General features: G+C 41.8%; 4 non-coding genes across 4 annotated transcripts; all 4 read left to right on the top strand.

Moving 5' to 3' along the window:
- Positions 1-2,576: 2,576 nt before the first annotated feature.
- Positions 2,577-2,776, top strand: LOC130345486 (U2 spliceosomal RNA). The gene has a single exon (XR_008884202.1). It is a non-coding gene; the product is annotated as a U2 spliceosomal RNA (small nuclear RNA).
- Positions 2,777-4,866: 2,090 nt separating this feature from the next.
- LOC130345527 (U2 spliceosomal RNA) lies at positions 4,867-5,057 on the top strand. Its single transcript, XR_008884239.1, has one exon. It is a non-coding gene; the product is annotated as a U2 spliceosomal RNA (small nuclear RNA).
- A 7,181-nt stretch (positions 5,058-12,238) lies between these two features.
- LOC130345544 (U2 spliceosomal RNA) lies at positions 12,239-12,438 on the top strand. Its single transcript, XR_008884254.1, has one exon. It is a non-coding gene; the product is annotated as a U2 spliceosomal RNA (small nuclear RNA).
- Positions 12,439-20,083: 7,645 nt separating this feature from the next.
- LOC130345548 (U2 spliceosomal RNA) lies at positions 20,084-20,272 on the top strand. The gene has a single exon (XR_008884256.1). It is a non-coding gene; the product is annotated as a U2 spliceosomal RNA (small nuclear RNA).
- The last annotated feature ends 371 nt before the right edge of the window (positions 20,273-20,643 follow it).

The raw sequence follows: 20,643 nt of genomic DNA, 5'->3' as shown, positions 1-20,643 counted from the left end.
TGAAAGGCTTATCTCACGTTTAGAAACTCTCTTTAAGTTTAAACATGTTGGTGTGGAGGTGGAGGAGGAAATTGAGAAGGTGAAAATTGAGATGAAGAACAGGTTGTTGGAAAGAGGTAGAAATATTGTTTTTAAATCCAAAGTTCAACATTTGGAGGAAAATGAACAATGTACAAGATATTTCTTTAAAAAATGTTTTAATGCTAGGGGTGTTTTTAAGTCTGTTTTAACTCCTACAGGGGAAGTTGTTGGTGATGAGATGGTGAAGGAGATTGGCAGATTTTATGAAACACTTTTTAGTAATAAGAGCAGAGCCAGTGAGACGGAGATGAATAATTATTGTAATATTTTAGAGAATAATGTCCCTGAAGGAAAAAGTGCATTTTTAATTGAGGAAGTTTGTGAAGGGGAGATCAAGCAGGCTCTGGACATGACAGCGAAAGGGAAGACACCGGGCTGTGATGGCCTCCCCTTTGAGTTTTATTCAGTTTTTTGGCATATTTTAAAGCAAGATTTTACACGGGTGGTGCAATATGTTTTTAACTCAGGTATTTTAGCGGAGTCTATGAAGAAAGGAGTTATTACCTTGATACATAAGAAAGGTGATGAAAGAGATTTGAAAAACTGGAGGCCGATCACATTATTGAATACAGATTATAAGATCATTGCAAAGATTGTGGCGAACAGGATGAGTGACATAGTTGAGCACCTTGTTGGAGAATACCAAGTTTGTGCAGTGCCAAATAGGAGAATAACTGATAATTTATTAGTTTTAAGAGACTCTATTTATTATAGTAATTTTAATAAGAATGCACTTTTTGTGGAATCCATTGATTTTGAAAAAGCTTATGACAGAGTTGCTCATGATTTTATGTTTATGGTTTTAAAGCATATGGGTATTCCTGAGAAGCTACTGTTTGTGATTAAAAGTTTTTATTATGGGGCAACAAGTCAGATTTTAGTCAATGGACATGTGGGGCCGGGTTTTAATATTTTATCAGGAGTACGACAGGGATGCCCACTCTCCCCAATTTTATTCATTTGTGTCATTGAGGCCTTGCTCAAAAATGTACAGAAGGACAAATGTGTGAGTGGTGTTTTTATCCCGGGAAGTAATGGAAGGAATTTGAAGGTTTTAAGTTACATGGATGATGTGGTTTTTACTTGCACTTCCCAAGCTGATCTTAACAGAGTGAATTTGCATGTAAAGATTTTTTGTTGTATTGCTGGTATGAAAGTCAATTGGGGGAAGTGCCAATTGAGTAATTTTGGAAAGCAAGGAAAAGTGGTGGTGGATGGCGTGGATGAGAAGGAAGATATTGAAGTGTTAGGGGTTGTTTTTGAAAAAAATCTAAAAGGAGGGAAAAGTTATGAGAAGTTGGAGGAGAAGATAGAGAAGAAATTATCTTTTTGGAAATTGAGAAACTTGTCTCTTAAAGGTAAAGTTCTGATTTTAAAGGCAGTCATTTTGCCACTACTATTATATACTGCAATGGTTTTCCCACCCGGCAAATTATGGACCAGAAGGATGACAAGGAAGTTGTTTATTTTTTTCTGGGGTTCAAAGATGGAAAAGATGAAGAGGGAGGAAGTGATGAAGAGCGTGAAGAAAGGCGGATATAATTTCCAGGATATTAATCTGTTTTTAAAGACTCATTACTTTCTTTTAATTTATAAAGTGTCTCAGTGCAATAATTGGGTGGCAGACATGAGCAGGTATTTGGCAGGATGGTTGTTTTCCAAATGGGGCTGGTGTGAGAAGGATCTGAGGAGACCAATAGCGCAAGTTATACCTACCTTCTATGTGGTTCTCAGGTCTTTCAGTGATCAATTTGGTTTGAGTTCCCTGGGAAAACCTGAGAAAAAGAAAATTGAAAATGAAATAAGAAAAAATGAGAGATTATATGAAGTACCATTCTGCACTACTGCTCAGTCTGTGAAGATCTGGAATCTTTTTAATGTTAGAGGATTATCGAATAGACAGAGAGATGTAAACTGGATGACTTTTCATGGCTGCCTCCCAACCAGAGCTTTCCTGAATGGACGAGGAATAAGAGTGAGTGAGAAATGTCCAAGAGAGGGTTGTGGAGGCAGGGAGGATACAGTGCACTTATTTTGGAACTGTTTTTATGCAAGAGAATTTTTTATGCTTCTACAGAGGTTTTTTTCTGCAATCACGGGATATGTTGATTTTAATTTTGAGAAGATTTTTATTGGTCAGGATTTTAGCAGGAGAGAGGACACTCGTGAAAGCTGGATTGTATTTTCTGTTTTTAAAGAAGTTTTATGGGATTCTAGAAACCTGCTTGTTTTTAAAAATGTGTGTATTTCTCCAAGGGAGTTGAAGAGACTTTTTTTTGGAAGGTTGTTTATTATTTTTCTATTTGACAAGAAGAGAATGGGAGAGGAAGAGGCTGAAAAGATTTGGAGATACAAGGAATGGAGAAAGTTGTAAGTATCCTGATCAAGGTTTTGAATTTGTGCTTCTCTTATAGTTTTCTTATTGAGATATTTTTCCGCATGATGTTTTTTCAGACTTTGTTTAGAAGTGATGAGTTTTGGTAGGTGACCTGATGATCGCTTGAACAAGTCTGTAACTGAGGAAAAAAAAAAAAAAAAGAAATCTGTTCTTATCAGTTTAATACCTGATACGTCCCCTATCTGGGGACCATATATTAAATGGATTTTTGAGAACGGGGGCCGATTTCGAAGCTTGCTTCCGTCGCCCTATGCATTGACCCGATATGGCAGTATCTTCGGGTACAGTGCACCACCCCCTTACAGGGTTAAAAAGAAAGATTCCTACTTTCATTGCTACCTGCTTGCTGGCTAGCCAGCTAGCCAGCCCTGTGGGCCTTGCTGCTGCTGCAGCCAAAAAACAAAAGGTGGTGCTGCTGCTGCTTCTGCTGCTTCTGCTTCTGCTTGTGTCTGGCCCCTGTTGGAGCGTCCAGGCACAGGACTTCTGCTGCTGCTGACTAAATGGCCTCCTTAATTGGATCATTTGAGTAGCCAGCACACCTGTGCAGGTAGGGCATGACATGATAGGCAGCTGCCTTGATAGCGGGTGGGTGCTGAATGTTCCTAATTGACAAAATAAGATTAATGCTTATGAAGAAATATAAAATCTCATCCCTTCCCCAATATCGCGCCACACCCCTACCCCTTAATTCCCTGGTTGAACGTGATGGACATATGTCTTTTTTCGACCGTACTAACTATGTAACTATGTAACATAACATGGGGGGGGGGGGGGGGGGGTCTCCTGGCTGTTCACACAGGTGTGTCATTGCTGTACATTGACCATGCATTGCTTCTGTGGTATTGCAAAGGCAAAGACAAATGCTTCCAGCCATCCATTGCACTAATGGATTGGTCATCAGCTGGCTGTCTATGTCCCGCATCAATATAGACCAAAGTACAGAGGGTTAGGCTATGCTATTGTGCACCTACCTGATGCATCAGAAGGTGCGAGGCCCTTGCTAAATTCTGTGCACAGACTTTGAGATCTATGCTTTAGACTGTATCTAAACCTGCTCCAACATGGACTGACATTCTGGCCTACTTTCAGCCGATGCGACTTGTCTGTCGCTGAACAGTCGCTTTTTATGTATTCAGCACCTATGTATAATGTTGTAAAAATGCTCTAGAAGCTAAAGTCGCAGAAATGTCACACATATTTGGCCTGCAACTTTCTGTGCGACAAATTCAGACAGGAAAAATCAGTATAAATCCTTAGAAAATTATCCCCCAGTGTCTCCATCTGCTGGCGGTATTGAATAAGCATTGCTGCACTGATGGGGTATGCATTAGACGAAAAAAAAGAAGAAAAAGAAGAATAATACGCCCAGAAAAGAGGCGAAAAGGAGAAAAACGTAAAAAAACGTGAAAAAAAAGTAAGAGGAAGAGAAGGGAAAAAAAGGTGGAAATGGGTTTAAAAGTGATTTCGGCGGAGAAATATATATATATATATATATATATATATATATATATATATGCGCACACACACACATAGATATAAACGTATTCTCCGTTGAGATATTGCAGCCGCTGCTGTGTCCAGGCCCAGGAGCCTTAGCACTGTGCTGTGATGTCACTCAATACCACTGACATCACTAGGTGTAAACAACATCTCTCCTTTGCTGTGTATGTGACTATGGAGCTGTTTGGTGATGTCGTCTATTACGGCCTTCATAGAAGCAACAGGAGATTGTTGCATCCATCTTGAACCCTCAGAACTACAGTGCTATGATGTCACTCACTTCCACAGGCCTTGCAGAGTGTAAACAACAACAACCCAGCTTTGTTGTGTATGTAACCATAGGGATTTGTGATGTCACCTAGAACCTTCACAGCAGCGACAGCTTTATGAGGAGCATCAGCACTGCTCTGCCTGAGCAGAACCATCACCGCCATAGGTTGTCAAATAACCCGGATTTAACCCACACAGGTAAGTCCAATGGGGTGCAGGCATGTCCTCTATGCTTACAGCTTCCCGTGGGTGTTGGTTTGATACCGTTTGGGGACAGCCAAGGAGGCATCTGCAGGCAACAAAGGTAGGTGTGTGCTTGTGTGTGTGTTTCCTATGCAGATCCTAAGCCCAGTGTCACATGCAAGTAGGAGGAGTAAGAAGGGTTCCTGGCAAATCCGGGTTATGGATTGCATTTAAAAAGGCCCCGTGGGAGTGCAATGGGCCCCTGTCTTGCTGCTTAGCAATAATGGTATGGGTTTAGGTTCTGCTGTGTGTACTGGTGGTTGACTGCCCCCCAGCCCAGAGTGTGCATGGAAAATTGTCTGGCAGCCTCCCTGACAGCAAGCAGTGATAGTGCCCATGAAGGGGACCTTGTTGGGCCCGCCCCTTTCACGGTTATCGCTTCTCGGCCTTTTGGCTAAGATCAAGTGTAGTATCTGTTCTTATCAGTTTAATATCTGATACGTCCCCTATCTGGGGACCATATATTAAATGGATTTTTGAGAACGGGGGCCGATTTCGAAGCTTGCTTCCGTCGCCCTATGCATTGACCCGATATGGCAGTATCTTCGGGTACAGTGCACCACCCCCTTACAGGGTTAAAAAGAAAGATTCCTACTTTCATTGCTACCTGCTTGCTGGCTAGCCAGCTAGCCAGCCCTGTGGGCCTTGCTGCTGCTGCAGCCAAAAAACAAAAGGTGGTGCTGCTGCTGCTTCTGCTGCTTCTGCTTCTGCTTGTGTCTGGCCCCTGTTGGAGCGTCCAGGCACAGGACTTCTGCTGCTGCTGACTAAATGGCCTCCTTAATTGGATCATTTGAGTAGCCAGCACACCTGTGCAGGTAGGGCATGACATGATAGGCAGCTGCCTTGATAGCGGGTGGGTGCTGAATGTTCCTAATTGACAAAATAAGATTAATGCTTATGAAGAAATATAAAATCTCATCCCTTCCCCAATATCGCGCCACACCCCTACCCCTTAATTCCCTGGTTGAACGTGATGGACATATGTCTTTTTTCGACCGTACTAACTATGTAACTATGTAACATAACATGGGGGGGGGGGGGGGGGTCTCCTGGCTGTTCACACAGGTGTGTCATTGCTGTACATTGACCATGCATTGCTTCTGTGGTATTGCAAAGGCAAAGACAAATGCTTCCAGCCATCCATTGCACTAATGGATTGGTCATCAGCTGGCTGCCTATGTCCCGCATCAATATAGACCAAAGTACAGAGGGTTAGGCTATGCTATTGTGCACCTACCTGATGCATCAGAAGGTGCGAGGCCCTTGCTAAATTCTGTGCACAGACTTTGAGATCTATGCTTTAGACTGTATCTAAACCTGCTCCAACATGGACTGACATTCTGGCCTACTTTCAGCCGATGCGACTTGTCTGTCGCTGAACAGTCGCTTTTTATGTATTCAGCACCTATGTATAATGTTGTAAAAATGCTCTAGAAGCTAAAGTCGCAGAAATGTCACACATATTTGGCCTGCAACTTTCTGTGCGACAAATTCAGACAGGAAAAATCAGTATAAATCCTTAGAAAATTATCCCCCAGTGTCTCCATCTGCTGGCGGTATTGAATAAGCATTGCTGCACTGATGGGGTATGCATTAGACGAAAAAAAAGAAGAAAAAGAAGAATAATACGCCCAGAAAAGAGGCGAAAAGGAGAAAAACGTAAAAAAACGTGAAAAAAAAGTAAGAGGAAGAGAAGGGAAAAAAAGGTGGAAATGGGTTTAAAAGTGATTTCGGCGGAGAAATATATATATATATATATATATATATATATATATGCGCACACACACACATAGATATAAACGTATTCTCCGTTGAGATATTGCAGCCGCTGCTGTGTCCAGGCCCAGGAGCCTTAGCACTGTGCTGTGATGTCACTCAATACCACTGACATCACTAGGTGTAAACAACATCTCTCCTTTGCTGTGTATGTGACTATGGAGCTGTTTGGTGATGTCGTCTATTACGGCCTTCATAGAAGCAACAGGAGATTGTTGCATCCATCTTGAACCCTCAGAACTACAGTGCTATGATGTCACTCACTTCCACAGGCCTTGCAGAGTGTAAACAACAACAACCCAGCTTTGTTGTGTATGTAACCATAGGGATTTGTGATGTCACCTAGAACCTTCACAGCAGCGACAGCTTTATGAGGAGCATCAGCACTGCTCTGCCTGAGCAGAACCATCACCGCCATAGGTTGTCAAATAACCCGGATTTAACCCACACAGGTAAGTCCAATGGGGTGCAGGCATGTCCTCTATGCTTACAGCTTCCCGTGGGTGTTGGTTTGATACCGTTTGGGGACAGCCAAGGAGGCATCTGCAGGCAACAAAGGTAGGTGTGTGCTTGTGTGTGTGTTTCCTATGCAGATCCTAAGCCCAGTGTCACATGCAAGTAGGAGGAGTAAGAAGGGTTCCTGGCAAATCCGGGTTATGGATTGCATTTAAAAAGGCCCCGTGGGAGTGCAATGGGCCCCTGTCTTGCTGCTTAGCAATAATGGTATGGGTTTAGGTTCTGCTGTGTGTACTGGTGGTTGACTGCCCCCCAGCCCAGAGTGTGCATGGAAAATTGTCTGGCAGCCTCCCTGACAGCAAGCAGTGATAGTGCCCATGAAGGGGACCTTGTTGGGCCCGCCCCTTTCACGGTTATCGCTTCTCGGCCTTTTGGCTTCGATCCTGTGCGGTTTACCGGGCAGGGTAGGAGTCGGAAGGGGTGGTGATCGGGGCCCTCTTTTGCGGGGGGCCCTGGATTGTTACTGGGTTGCGATAGTGGGTATCTTAACCTGCAAAAATGAGCGGAGAGAGGACTCGAGGACTCGAGGATACGATGCGGATTTACGTTCCTGGCGAACACCGGGGGACGATTGGATTGGATCAAGTTGTGCTGGAGATTCTTCGCAAGCTCCAGTACCTTCAGGTATGGCATGTAATCGCTATGCAAGATTTCCCTAGGCAAGGGATTTACGATATAACCTTTTATGATTCTGAGGTTTGCCAGAGGGTCTACATGGACTTAGAAGTGATGAAGAGGAGGAATGAGCCAGCTATAATGAGTAAGGTGAAAGTGGAACCATTATTCATGAATATGTCTAAGGTTGTTATAGTCCATATGTACAACCCGAAGGTTTCGGATGAGATGGTGACCAATTTTTTGTACCGATATTGTGATGAAGTTAAATTTCTTGGAAGACTCAAGAACAGACATGGGTACTTTAATTGTAAAAGGAAATTTGTTGTAAAATTTAAAAAGGACGAAGGAATGGAAGAGGGAAGGAAGAGTATACCACAGGTATTTTCTATTGGAGGAGAAAGAGGTTTTTGTTTTTATGAAGGACAGTTGCAGTACTGTAGACGTTGTCACGCTTATGGACATGTACAGGAGTCTTGCCCTGAGCAAGGAGTATGCTGCAGGAATTGTGGGAAATCAGGTCACAACTCGGGTGAATGTACTGAGAAGAAAACGTGTGATATCTGTGGTAGTGAGGAGCATTTGGCTAGAGGATGCAGTTTATGGTATAGAAAGAAAATGAGCTATGCTGACGCAGCAGGAAATAGAAGAGAGGAAAGAGGAGAAAGGCCATTTCCACGTGTTTTTGGTGTGAATGCTGAGGTGACTCAGGTGATTGACGAGAACTCTGTAAAAGGGAGTGCAGCAGGTGTGACAGTGCAGCACATGAATACTCAGGAAAAATCGGGAAAAGGGGAGGAGGGTGACTCCACTGGTGTGCATTGTGAGGAGACTGGTGTTGGTGAAGAGTTTACTGAGGTCAGTAAGAAGAAAGCACGTAAAGGGAAAAAAGAGAAAGTGGTGGAGAGTGTGGAGACTGTGTGTAGGGAGGTTCCCCCATGTGAAGAAACAATTGAGGATTTTGAATGCCCAAACCCAGTGGTGGGGGAAGAGGAGGGGATGGAGTTTCAGGAGAATGAGAGTGGGAGATCCCTAACACCTGGGCAGAGGGTGATTAGTGGGGAGGAGAATGTAACATCTGAAGAGGAGGAGAAGGAGGAGGAGGAGGGGGAAGATGAAGATGAAGATGCAAATGGAGGCTTTCAAGGTAAAAGTAAAAGGTGTAAGAAAGGGAGTTGGTCAGGGGATCAGACGGATCCTGTGTATGGAGGTGAGGAAATGATGGACAGGGACTCTCAAGTGGGGTCGCCTGATTGCTATGGGATGCTGCTAAGGAAGGTTGAAGGTCAGAATACTAACTTCTAGTTAAAATGGATGTTAAGAAAATGGATTGCCTTCTTTCCTTTTTAATGGCATTGGTTGTGGCTACTCTTAATGTTCGGAGTATAGGAACAACCATCAGAAGAGCAGCAGTTTTTGATTTTTTGGAGAATGTGAAGGGAGATATATTTTGTTTACAGGAGTGTGCAATTAAGTCTGCACCTTGTGTAGATGAATGGAAGAGATGGCAGTCTTTTTGGTCTACATGCACAGAGAATAAAAATGAAGGTGTGGGGATTTTATTGTGTAACAGGGACATTAAAGTTTTAAATTGCCAAGTTTTAGTACCAGGTCGTTGTATGGTTTTAAATTTTGAGTTTTTAGGCCAGAGAATGAGAGTTTTTAATGTATATGCGCCAGCAGAAAAACAGGCACGTGTGTTATTTTTAGAGTCTCTTAAACTTTTTATTCCTGGTCGTGATGGTACTATTATTGTTGGTGATTTTAACTGCATTAGATCCGTCAATGATCGTGAGAGCTCTGCTAAGGTTAGAACTGATATTACTTCAAATGTTTTAAACCAAATTATTCAAGACTTACATTATTCTGATGTGGGACTGATGGTTAGCACTGATGAAAGATACACCTATATATCAGATAGTGGCCGCTGTAAATCCCGGATTGATTACATTCTTGTCTCTGAGGGGATTAAGGTGGTCCGGTGCAATCAAATGATGTCAACTTTCTCAGATCATAAGATGGTGTCGGCAGAAATAAGTATTGCAGAGTCCTTTCATTTTGGTAGAGGGCTCTGGAAATTAAATGTAAGTCTATTAGAAGATGAAGAAGTAATGGCCGGTTTTAAAGATTTTTTTTTATCTTGTACTTCTAAACAATCTGTTTTTAGTAATGTTTTAGCTTGGTGGGATTGGGCAAAAAGTGAGTTTGCTAAGTATTTTAAGTTCATTTGCATAAGGAGGGCACAAGAAAAGAGGAGGGGTTATGAAAGGCTTATCTCACGTTTAGAAACTCTCTTTAAGTTTAAACATGTTGGTGTGGAGGTGGAGGAGGAAATTGAGAAGGTGAAAATTGAGATGAAGAACAGGTTGTTGGAAAGAGGTAGAAATATTGTTTTTAAATCCAAAGTTCAACATTTGGAGGAAAATGAACAATGTACAAGATATTTCTTTAAAAAATGTTTTAATGCTAGGGGTGTTTTTAAGTCTGTTTTAACTCCTACAGGGGAAGTTGTTGGTGATGAGATGGTGAAGGAGATTGGCAGATTTTATGAAACACTTTTTAGTAATAAGAGCAGAGCCAGTGAGACGGAGATGAATAATTATTGTAATATTTTAGAGAATAATGTCCCTGAAGGAAAAAGTGCATTTTTAATTGAGGAAGTTTGTGAAGGGGAGATCAAGCAGGCTCTGGACATGACAGCGAAAGGGAAGACACCGGGCTGTGATGGCCTCCCCTTTGAGTTTTATTCAGTTTTTTGGCATATTTTAAAGCAAGATTTTACACGGGTGGTGCAATATGTTTTTAACTCAGGTATTTTAGCGGAGTCTATGAAGAAAGGAGTTATTACCTTGATACATAAGAAAGGTGATGAAAGAGATTTGAAAAACTGGAGGCCGATCACATTATTGAATACAGATTATAAGATCATTGCAAAGATTGTGGCGAACAGGATGAGTGACATAGTTGAGCACCTTGTTGGAGAATACCAAGTTTGTGCAGTGCCAAATAGGAGAATAACTGATAATTTATTAGTTTTAAGAGACTCTATTTATTATAGTAATTTTAATAAGAATGCACTTTTTGTGGAATCCATTGATTTTGAAAAAGCTTATGACAGAGTTGCTCATGATTTTATGTTTATGGTTTTAAAGCATATGGGTATTCCTGAGAAGCTACTGTTTGTGATTAAAAGTTTTTATTATGGGGCAACAAGTCAGATTTTAGTCAATGGACATGTGGGGCCGGGTTTTAATATTTTATCAGGAGTACGACAGGGATGCCCACTCTCCCCAATTTTATTCATTTGTGTCATTGAGGCCTTGCTCAAAAATGTACAGAAGGACAAATGTGTGAGTGGTGTTTTTATCCCGGGAAGTAATGGAAGGAATTTGAAGGTTTTAAGTTACATGGATGATGTGGTTTTTACTTGCACTTCCCAAGCTGATCTTAACAGAGTGAATTTGCATGTAAAGATTTTTTGTTGTATTGCTGGTATGAAAGTCAATTGGGGGAAGTGCCAATTGAGTAATTTTGGAAAGCAAGGAAAAGTGGTGGTGGATGGCGTGGATGAGAAGGAAGATATTGAAGTGTTAGGGGTTGTTTTTGAAAAAAATCTAAAAGGAGGGAAAAGTTATGAGAAGTTGGAGGAGAAGATAGAGAAGAAATTATCTTTTTGGAAATTGAGAAACTTGTCTCTTAAAGGTAAAGTTCTGATTTTAAAGGCAGTCATTTTGCCACTACTATTATATACTGCAATGGTTTTCCCACCCGGCAAATTATGGACCAGAAGGATGACAAGGAAGTTGTTTATTTTTTTCTGGGGTTCAAAGATGGAAAAGATGAAGAGGGAGGAAGTGATGAAGAGCGTGAAGAAAGGCGGATATAATTTCCCGGATATTAATCTGTTTTTAAAGACTCATTACTTTCTTTTAATTTATAAAGTGTCTCAGTGCAATAATTGGGTGGCAGACATGAGCAGGTATTTGGCAGGATGGTTGTTTTCCAAATGGGGCTGGTGTGAGAAGGATCTGAGGAGACCAATAGCGCAAGTTATACCTACCTTCTATGTGGTTCTCAGGTCTTTCAGTGATCAATTTGGTTTGAGTTCCCTGGGAAAACCTGAGAAAAAGAAAATTGAAAATGAAATAAGAAAAAATGAGAGATTATATGAAGTACCATTCTGCACTACTGCTCAGTCTGTGAAGATCTGGAATCTTTTTAATGTTAGAGGATTATCGAATAGACAGAGAGATGTAAACTGGATGACTTTTCATGGCTGCCTCCCAACCAGAGCTTTCCTGAATGGACGAGGAATAAGAGTGAGTGAGAAATGTCCAAGAGAGGGTTGTGGAGGCAGGGAGGATACAGTGCACTTATTTTGGAACTGTTTTTATGCAAGAGAATTTTTTATGCTTCTACAGAGGTTTTTTTCTGCAATCACGGGATATGTTGATTTTAATTTTGAGAAGATTTTTATTGGTCAGGATTTTAGCAGGAGAGAGGACACTCGTGAAAGCTGGATTGTATTTTCTGTTTTTAAAGAAGTTTTATGGGATTCTAGAAACCTGCTTGTTTTTAAAAATGTGTGTATTTCTCCAAGGGAGTTGAAGAGACTTTTTTTTGGAAGGTTGTTTATTATTTTTCTATTTGACAAGAAGAGAATGGGAGAGGAAGAGGCTGAAAAGATTTGGAGATACAAGGAATGGAGAAAGTTGTAAGTATCCTGATCAAGGTTTTGAATTTGTGCTTCTCTTATAGTTTTCTTATTGAGATATTTTTCCGCATGATGTTTTTTCAGACTTTGTTTAGAAGTGATGAGTTTTGGTAGGTGACCTGATGATCGCTTGAACAAGTCTGTAACTGAGGAAAAAAAAAAAAAAAAAAAATCTGTTCTTATCAGTTTAATATCTGATACGTCCCCTATCTGGGGACCATATATTAAATGGATTTTTGAGAACGGGGGCCGATTTCGAAGCTTGCTTCCGTCGCCCTATGCATTGACCCGATATGGCAGTATCTTCGGGTACAGTGCACCACCCCCTTACAGGGTTAAAAAGAAAGATTCCTACTTTCATTGCTACCTGCTTGCTGGCTAGCCAGCTAGCCAGCCCTGTGGGCCTTGCTGCTGCTGCAGCCAAAAAACAAAAGGTGGTGCTGCTGCTGCTTCTGCTGCTTCTGCTTCTGCTTGTGTCTGGCCCCTGTTGGAGCGTCCAGGCACAGGACTTCTGCTGCTGCTGACTAAATGGCCTCCTTAATTGGATCATTTGAGTAGCCAGCACACCTGTGCAGGTAGGGCATGACATGATAGGCAGCTGCCTTGATAGCGGGTGGGTGCTGAATGTTCCTAATTGACAAAATAAGATTAATGCTTATGAAGAAATATAAAATCTCATCCCTTCCCCAATATCGCGCCACACCCCTACCCCTTAATTCCCTGGTTGAACGTGATGGACATATGTCTTTTTTCGACCGTACTAACTATGTAACTATGTAACATAACATGGGGGGGGGGGGGGGGGGGTCTCCTGGCTGTTCACACAGGTGTGTCATTGCTGTACATTGACCATGCATTGCTTCTGTGGTATTGCAAAGGCAAAGACAAATGCTTCCAGCCATCCATTGCACTAATGGATTGGTCATCAGCTGGCTGTCTATGTCCCGCATCAATATAGACCAAAGTACAGAGGGTTAGGCTATGCTATTGTGCACCTACCTGATGCATCAGAAGGTGCGAGGCCCTTGCTAAATTCTGTGCACAGACTTTGAGATCTATGCTTTAGACTGTATCTAAACCTGCTCCAACATGGACTGACATTCTGGCCTACTTTCAGCCGATGCGACTTGTCTGTCGCTGAACAGTCGCTTTTTATGTATTCAGCACCTATGTATAATGTTGTAAAAATGCTCTAGAAGCTAAAGTCGCAGAAATGTCACACATATTTGGCCTGCAACTTTCTGTGCGACAAATTCAGACAGGAAAAATCAGTATAAATCCTTAGAAAATTATCCCCCAGTGTCTCCATCTGCTGGCGGTATTGAATAAGCATTGCTGCACTGATGGGGTATGCATTAGACGAAAAAAAAGAAGAAAAAGAAGAATAATACGCCCAGAAAAGAGGCGAAAAGGAGAAAAACGTAAAAAAACGTGAAAAAAAAGTAAGAGGAAGAGAAGGGAAAAAAAGGTGGAAATGGGTTTAAAAGTGATTTCGGCGGAGAAATATATATATATATATATATATATATATATATATATATATATATGCGCACACACACACATAGATATAAACGTATTCTCCGTTGAGATATTGCAGCCGCTGCTGTGTCCAGGCCCAGGAGCCTTAGCACTGTGCTGTGATGTCACTCAATACCACTGACATCACTAGGTGTAAACAACATCTCTCCTTTGCTGTGTATGTGACTATGGAGCTGTTTGGTGATGTCGTCTATTACGGCCTTCATAGAAGCAACAGGAGATTGTTGCATCCATCTTGAACCCTCAGAACTACAGTGCTATGATGTCACTCACTTCCACAGGCCTTGCAGAGTGTAAACAACAACAACCCAGCTTTGTTGTGTATGTAACCATAGGGATTTGTGATGTCACCTAGAACCTTCACAGCAGCGACAGCTTTATGAGGAGCATCAGCACTGCTCTGCCTGAGCAGAACCATCACCGCCATAGGTTGTCAAATAACCCGGATTTAACCCACACAGGTAAGTCCAATGGGGTGCAGGCATGTCCTCTATGCTTACAGCTTCCCGTGGGTGTTGGTTTGATACCGTTTGGGGACAGCCAAGGAGGCATCTGCAGGCAACAAAGGTAGGTGTGTGCTTGTGTGTGTGTTTCCTATGCAGATCCTAAGCCCAGTGTCACATGCAAGTAGGAGGAGTAAGAAGGGTTCCTGGCAAATCCGGGTTATGGATTGCATTTAAAAAGGCCCCGTGGGAGTGCAATGGGCCCCTGTCTTGCTGCTTAGCAATAATGGTATGGGTTTAGGTTCTGCTGTGTGTACTGGTGGTTGACTGCCCCCCAGCCCAGAGTGTGCATGGAAAATTGTCTGGCAGCCTCCCTGACAGCAAGCAGTGATAGTGCCCATGAAGGGGACCTTGTTGGGCCCGCCCCTTTCACGGTTATCGCTTCTCGGCCTTTTGGCTAGATCAAGTGTCTGGTCAGGAGGATCCTGGGAGTTTGTCCTACCTTTTCCAAGGGGGGCTGCTACGAGGAACCGAAAAGGCGATCGACAAGATGGGTGTTCGCATCTGTTACCTTACATCCGGTGAAACGCGGATTCGTTTTTCCTTTCGCTTTGATGTTGATGAAGACAAGCAAGAACTCGTCCAACTTTCTTATTTTGTGAAAGAAACTCTCTACAAGCTTCTTGGGGTGAAGAAAGAGAACATCGTCTGTCTCAGAGATCCTCGGAAGGGCAGCTTCATCCTAACTCTGGACTCTGCTTATGCATGCCAGAATCTTTTTGAGAAGCTGAAAAGCAATCAAGACCTTGCTGAGCTTGATGGGATCACGGTCACAGTGTTGTATACTGGAGGCGATATTCCTCTAGTTGTGTGTATGCACAATCCCTTTGTGACTGTGTCCCATATTGAGCTCTTTTTGGGGAAATACTGCAGTTCTGTTAAGTATTCCCATAAGGTGATGAATTCAGAAGACCTATGGACGGGGAAACATAAGTTTTTTGTGAAAATGAAGGAGGATGCTACTGGCATTGGAGGGTTGTGTCATCCACCCTCCAACTTTTCTATCGGTCGGGATAAGGGCTATTTGTTTTATCCCGAGATGCCTACTTTTTGTAGGAAATGTAAGAAATTCGGACATACTATGGAAGTTTGCACGGACACTACAGTTCGCTGTGGTCGGTGCAATCAAGAAGGCCATGTTTCTAAGGACTGTGCTAAAATCGTCTGCAACATTTGTGGTGAAGAAGGCCATGCCTTTAAAGATTGCAGTCTCCGTTCCAGTGTAGCTAGATCGTGGGCTGACCGTGTAGCGGGGAGAGTGGGTGTAGTGCAAGCTGAAGTACCACCTGCGAAAGCACCCCAGCGGTCTGAGGCGCCTTCAGAAAAGCCGGCTGTAACTTCTCATGTCGTGGCGGAGCTTATGGACCTTTCTGCTGTGCCTGAGACAGAGGGGAGACCTTCTGTGGAGGGTTCTGGTGGTGGAGGGTCACTAGTGAGCAGTGAAGCCATGGAGGTTGGCGTGAAGGAGATCAAGCGGAAGAAGGAACTTGGAGATGAGCCACAACTTGGCATTAAACGGCCTGTCAAAAAAAGCTCAGACGAATGTGAGGACAGTCAACATGCATGGAGGCCTTCTATAAGATCAGCGTCCGATCCAAAAAATATCAAAGAGTTCGAAAGCCCGGAGTCACCTGTGGGTTTCATATCGGACTCAAACTCCAGTAGCGAATAGCTTCCTTAAAGTGCTCCTCTCTTAATGTGAGAGGTCTAAAGAGCCCTACGAGAAGGGCTGCTTTGTTTAGTTTTTTAGAGACCTTGGACTGTTCTCTGTTCTTTTTACAAGAATGTGGAATTGAACATAGTCCAAATTATGAGGACCTTTGTCGTAGCTGGACTTTGGGACCATCGGTCTGGTCGGGTGACAATCTGAACAGATCTTCAGGTGTTGGGATCTTGTTTAGAGGTTCAGATGTACAAGTTTTGTCCTTCTTAGAAATTATACCTGGTAGAGCGCTATTAGTTAATATTAAGTACAATGGCTCAGAGATTAAGCTTTTTAACATCTATGCTTCTCCTGAAAAAAATGAGAGAGCCGACTTGATTAATGATATTCAGGCTTTTATCCCAGGTTCAACACCTATTTTAATGGCTGGAGATTTTAATTGTTGTATGAGTGGTGATCATCGTGAGAGTGGAAGTGTGCATGTCAGAGTGGATAAAACAGAGAAACAGATTAAGAGTATGACTGAGGATTTTAACTTTACCGATGTCTGGAGGAGAAAATACCCAGACGACCCTGGTTACACATGGGAAAATAATGTCTGCAAATCCAGGATTGATTTTATTTTTTTATCGGAAAGTTTTAATCTAGTTGAGGTTTCTCTTTTATCGAATATTTTCTCTGATCATAAGTTATTACATGCACATGTCACTTTACCTGGCCTAGAGAAAGGCAGAGGCGTTTGGAAGCTCAACACTACTTTATTAGAGGACATGAAAACAAAAAATGATTTTATTGCTGCTTATAACAAATGGAGATTGCGTCAATCCCAATATAAAAATATTTTGGATTGGTGGGAGGATGTTAAAAAGTGGACTAAACTGTTTTTTATCCGTGTGGGCATCCAAAAGGCTAAGGAGAAAAAGTTATGGTTTAAAATGTTAAACACTAAAATCCAAACATATTATAAACTAAAGCAAGCCGGGCTTGAGATGGATGATGTTATTGCTCAGACAAAGAATGAAATAAAAAATGCCATTACTCAAAAAGGAAAAGAAATGATTTTTAACAGCAAGGTGCAATGTCTGGAGAATGATGAAAAGTGTTCGAGATTCTTTTTTAAGAAGGTGGTGGGAAAGAAAGAAATGATATCTGTAATAGAAGGGAAGATAACTAATGAAGAGATGTTGCGAGAAGCACAAGTATTTTATCAGGAGCTTTTTAATAAAAAAGATATTGATATTTCCTTTACTAATGATGTTTTAGATACCTTGGATTCAAAACTTGACAAAACTGACCAAGAGAGCCTTTGTGATGAAATCTTTTTACCTGAACTTTTAAGCACTTTTAAGAGTTTTTTAAATGGTAAAACACCTGGTTCGGATGGGTTGCCAGTTGAATTTTATCTGTGTTTTTGGTCCATTTTAAAAGATGATCTTTTAGGTATTTTTAACTGTGCTTTTAAATCTGAGATTTTACCTGCGTCCTGGAGAGATGGTGTTGTTACTCTGATTTTTAAAAAAGGAGACATCTCTAAATTAGAAAATTGGAGGCCTATTACCCTGCTAAATACAGACTATAAGGTTTTAGCAAAAATTTTAGCAAATAGGCTCAAGCAGGTAATTTCTAAGGTTATACACAGTGACCAAGTATGCGGAGTACCTGGGAGGAAAATAAGTGATCATCTAAACCTTGTAAAAGATGTTTTATGGTATCAGAAACAATGTGATCAGAAATTGGCAATTTTATCCTTGGATTTTCAAAAGGCTTATGACCGTGTTTCTCATGATTTTTTATGGTTGGTTTTAAAGAAAATGAATTTTCCTGATTTTATTGTTGGAAAAATTGCACTTTTATATAAAAACTGTTTTAGTCGTATTTTAATTAACGGTTTTTTATCCCAAGAGGTATGTTTACAGTCTGGGGTGAAACAGGGGTGCCCCCTATCACCCATTCTTTTCATATGTGCAATAGAACCTCTGTTGAATGTTTTGAGAAAAGATAAGCTCATTAGAGGAGTGCCAATCCCTGGAAGTGGAGGACAGAGCGTAAAGACGATAGCATACATGGATGATGTTAATATTCTATGTCCAGATGAACCATCCCTGAAACGTGCTATCAGACAGACAGAATTTTTTTGTGAGGGCTCTGGCTTCAAATTAAATAAAAATAAATGTGATTGCTTTGCAATAGGGAATTGGGGCAATACGGAGGTGAATGTGCAATATGATAAAATCAAAATCTTGGGTGTCATCTTTGACAATGAAAATAATGGAGAGGAAAGCTGGTCCATCGTCAAAGAGAAAGTGCAAAAGAAAATAAGTTTTTGGAAAATGAGGAAATTAACAATAGAAGGAAAAGTACTGATAATGAAAGCTTTGTTGCTACCTATCATGCTATATTTAAGCTTGGTTTTCCCACCGAGTGAACGCACCTTAAAGTTTTTAAACAAGATTTGCTTTCATTTTTTATGGGGGTCTAAAATGGATAAACTCAGGAGAGATGTAATGATGAAGACAAAGAAATTGGGGGGTAAGGATGTGCCTGATTTAAAAAGGTTTTTATATATTCACTTTTTTTCTATGTGTTTTAATGGCTTGCAAAGAAACTGTTATTGGTCTTATTTTTTAAAATATGCTGCAGGTCACATTTTTAGAAAAAGAAAGTGGATAACCTTACCTTTAACGTCCCCAATCTTATTTATTCCCCCAGCGCACTATGTGGTTTTAGAAAAGATTATTCGTATTTATGGCATTGCTAATTTTAGTCAAGAAATTTGTAGTAATGCACGAAAATTAGTTCCTGAAATCAGGAAGATAGAACAGATTTGCTTAATATCTAATTATTCCACTGAGAAATCTCTAAGAGTTTGGAGGATGGTGAATATGGGATTCTTATCTAATGACTTAAAAGATCTGGCCTGGCAGATAGCACATCAATGTTTGCCTACCAGAGAATTCCAACACAGAAGAGGATTGTGTCGTAGTGCAAAGTGCCCGAGAATGGGGTGTCCTAGTGAGGAAACAGTTTTACACCTTTTTTGGAACTGTTTTTACGCCCAAGAGATATGGCATTTGATAGGACCCTTACTAAAATTCATTTCTGATCTTAATTTTTTAAATCATGAAGTTATTTTATATGGATTTTATAATGTTTTATCTGTGGAAAAGTCTCGGGTTTTGTGGATTAGTATAAATTGTATTAAAATTGCACTATGGAAGACGAGGAATATTCTTCTTTTTAAAAGAGACACTATTACCTCTAAAGATTGTGTTCGCCTAGCTCTTAGTGAGATGTATGTTTTCTATTTATTGGATAAAAAAAGATTAGGTCACAAAGTGGCTAAAAGTCTTTGGAATCTACATCTGTGGAATATGCTTTTAGCAGACTAAGTATAATCTGGACTGCGTAAGGTCTTTTAGTCTAAGAATATTATATCTAAAAGTAAAAAATCTGTTCTTATCAGTTTTCATGCTGGTGGGGATGGGTGCTGCATGGAGGATGCAGGTGTACCAGGGCTTTCCGGGGCTGGTTCTGAGGAATCAGCTCGACGGCTGCCCCGATGTGACCTGTTCCCTCCGGGTCTCGCCATGAGGCTGAGAGGGTCTAGAGCCGAGGTACTTTTGTGCCTCGGGGAGTGGTGACCCCGAGGTGCCGAAACTCACTGGGAGAATAGGCTCACTGAGTTGAAGCACGGGCACCATAATCTCTTCACCTTGTGGCACTCACCTCTTGATTCCCGGCCTTCTGGCTAGGATCAGAGAAATTTTTATAGATCCGGCCGGATGTCCGGGCAGTATATCTGCACACATTCACTTATTTATTTCTTTTTTTGTCTCACTGTGTCACTTTTTGCGTGTTGTGTGTTCACAGGATTTGTCAGGATGCGGTAGCCCTTCTGGGTGTCCCTCCTGGCGGTCTAGGGGAGGTGTGTGTGGCCATTAGGTTCCGCACCTCCCTGCAAACACCCCAGGTACTCCTGCTTTGGCAGGGTACCTACCGTAATCGGCTCTGCGGGCAGATACCTTGGCCAACGCCAAGGGGGATGCCGGGAGCATTTGTGGTCCCCTAGTAGCTTCGGCGAAAAGGGACATCGAACCTGGAACCTCGCAGGTACCTTTTGGTCCGGAGGCGAAGGGTAAGGTTTGTTGGGGGGCCTCTCTCCTATCGGAGAAGGGCTTGCGATAGACCGCATCCTTTGTGCACGTTTTTTTAGTGTAACACGTTTGCACTTTTTCTTGCACTTTGGGTGAATCGAAAGCACGTTCCTCGGCTTTAGATAAAAAAAAAAAAAAAAAAAAAAATCTGTTCTTATCAGTTTAATATCTGATACGTCCCCTATCTGGGGACCATATATTAAATGGATTTTTGAGAACGGGGGCCGATTTCGAAGCTTGCTTCCGTCGCCCTATGCATTGACCCGATATGGCAGTATCTTCGGGTACAGTGCACCACCCCCTTACAGGGTTAAAAAGAAAGATTCCTACTTTCATTGCTACCTGCTTGCTGGCTAGCCAGCTAGCCAGCCCTGTGGGCCTTGCTGCTGCTGCAGCCAAAAAACAAAAGGTGGTGCTGCTGCTGCTTCTGCTGCTTCTGCTTCTGCTTGTGTCTGGCCCCTGTTGGAGCGTCCAGGCACAGGACTTCTGCTGCTGCTGACTAAATGGCCTCCTTAATTGGATCATTTGAGTAGCCAGCACACCTGTGCAGGTAGGGCATGACATGATAGGCAGCTGCCTTGATAGCGGGTGGGTGCTGAATGTTCCTAATTGACAAAATAAGATTAATGCTTATGAAGAAATATAAAATCTCATCCCTTCCCCAATATCGC

Source organism: Hyla sarda, unplaced genomic scaffold, assembly GCF_029499605.1.
Source record: "Hyla sarda isolate aHylSar1 unplaced genomic scaffold, aHylSar1.hap1 scaffold_752, whole genome shotgun sequence".
NCBI classification, from domain to species: Eukaryota; Metazoa; Chordata; class Amphibia; order Anura; family Hylidae; genus Hyla; species Hyla sarda.
Note: the sequence above shows the minus strand (reverse complement) of the source record. Positions and strands in the feature narration are given on the sequence as shown.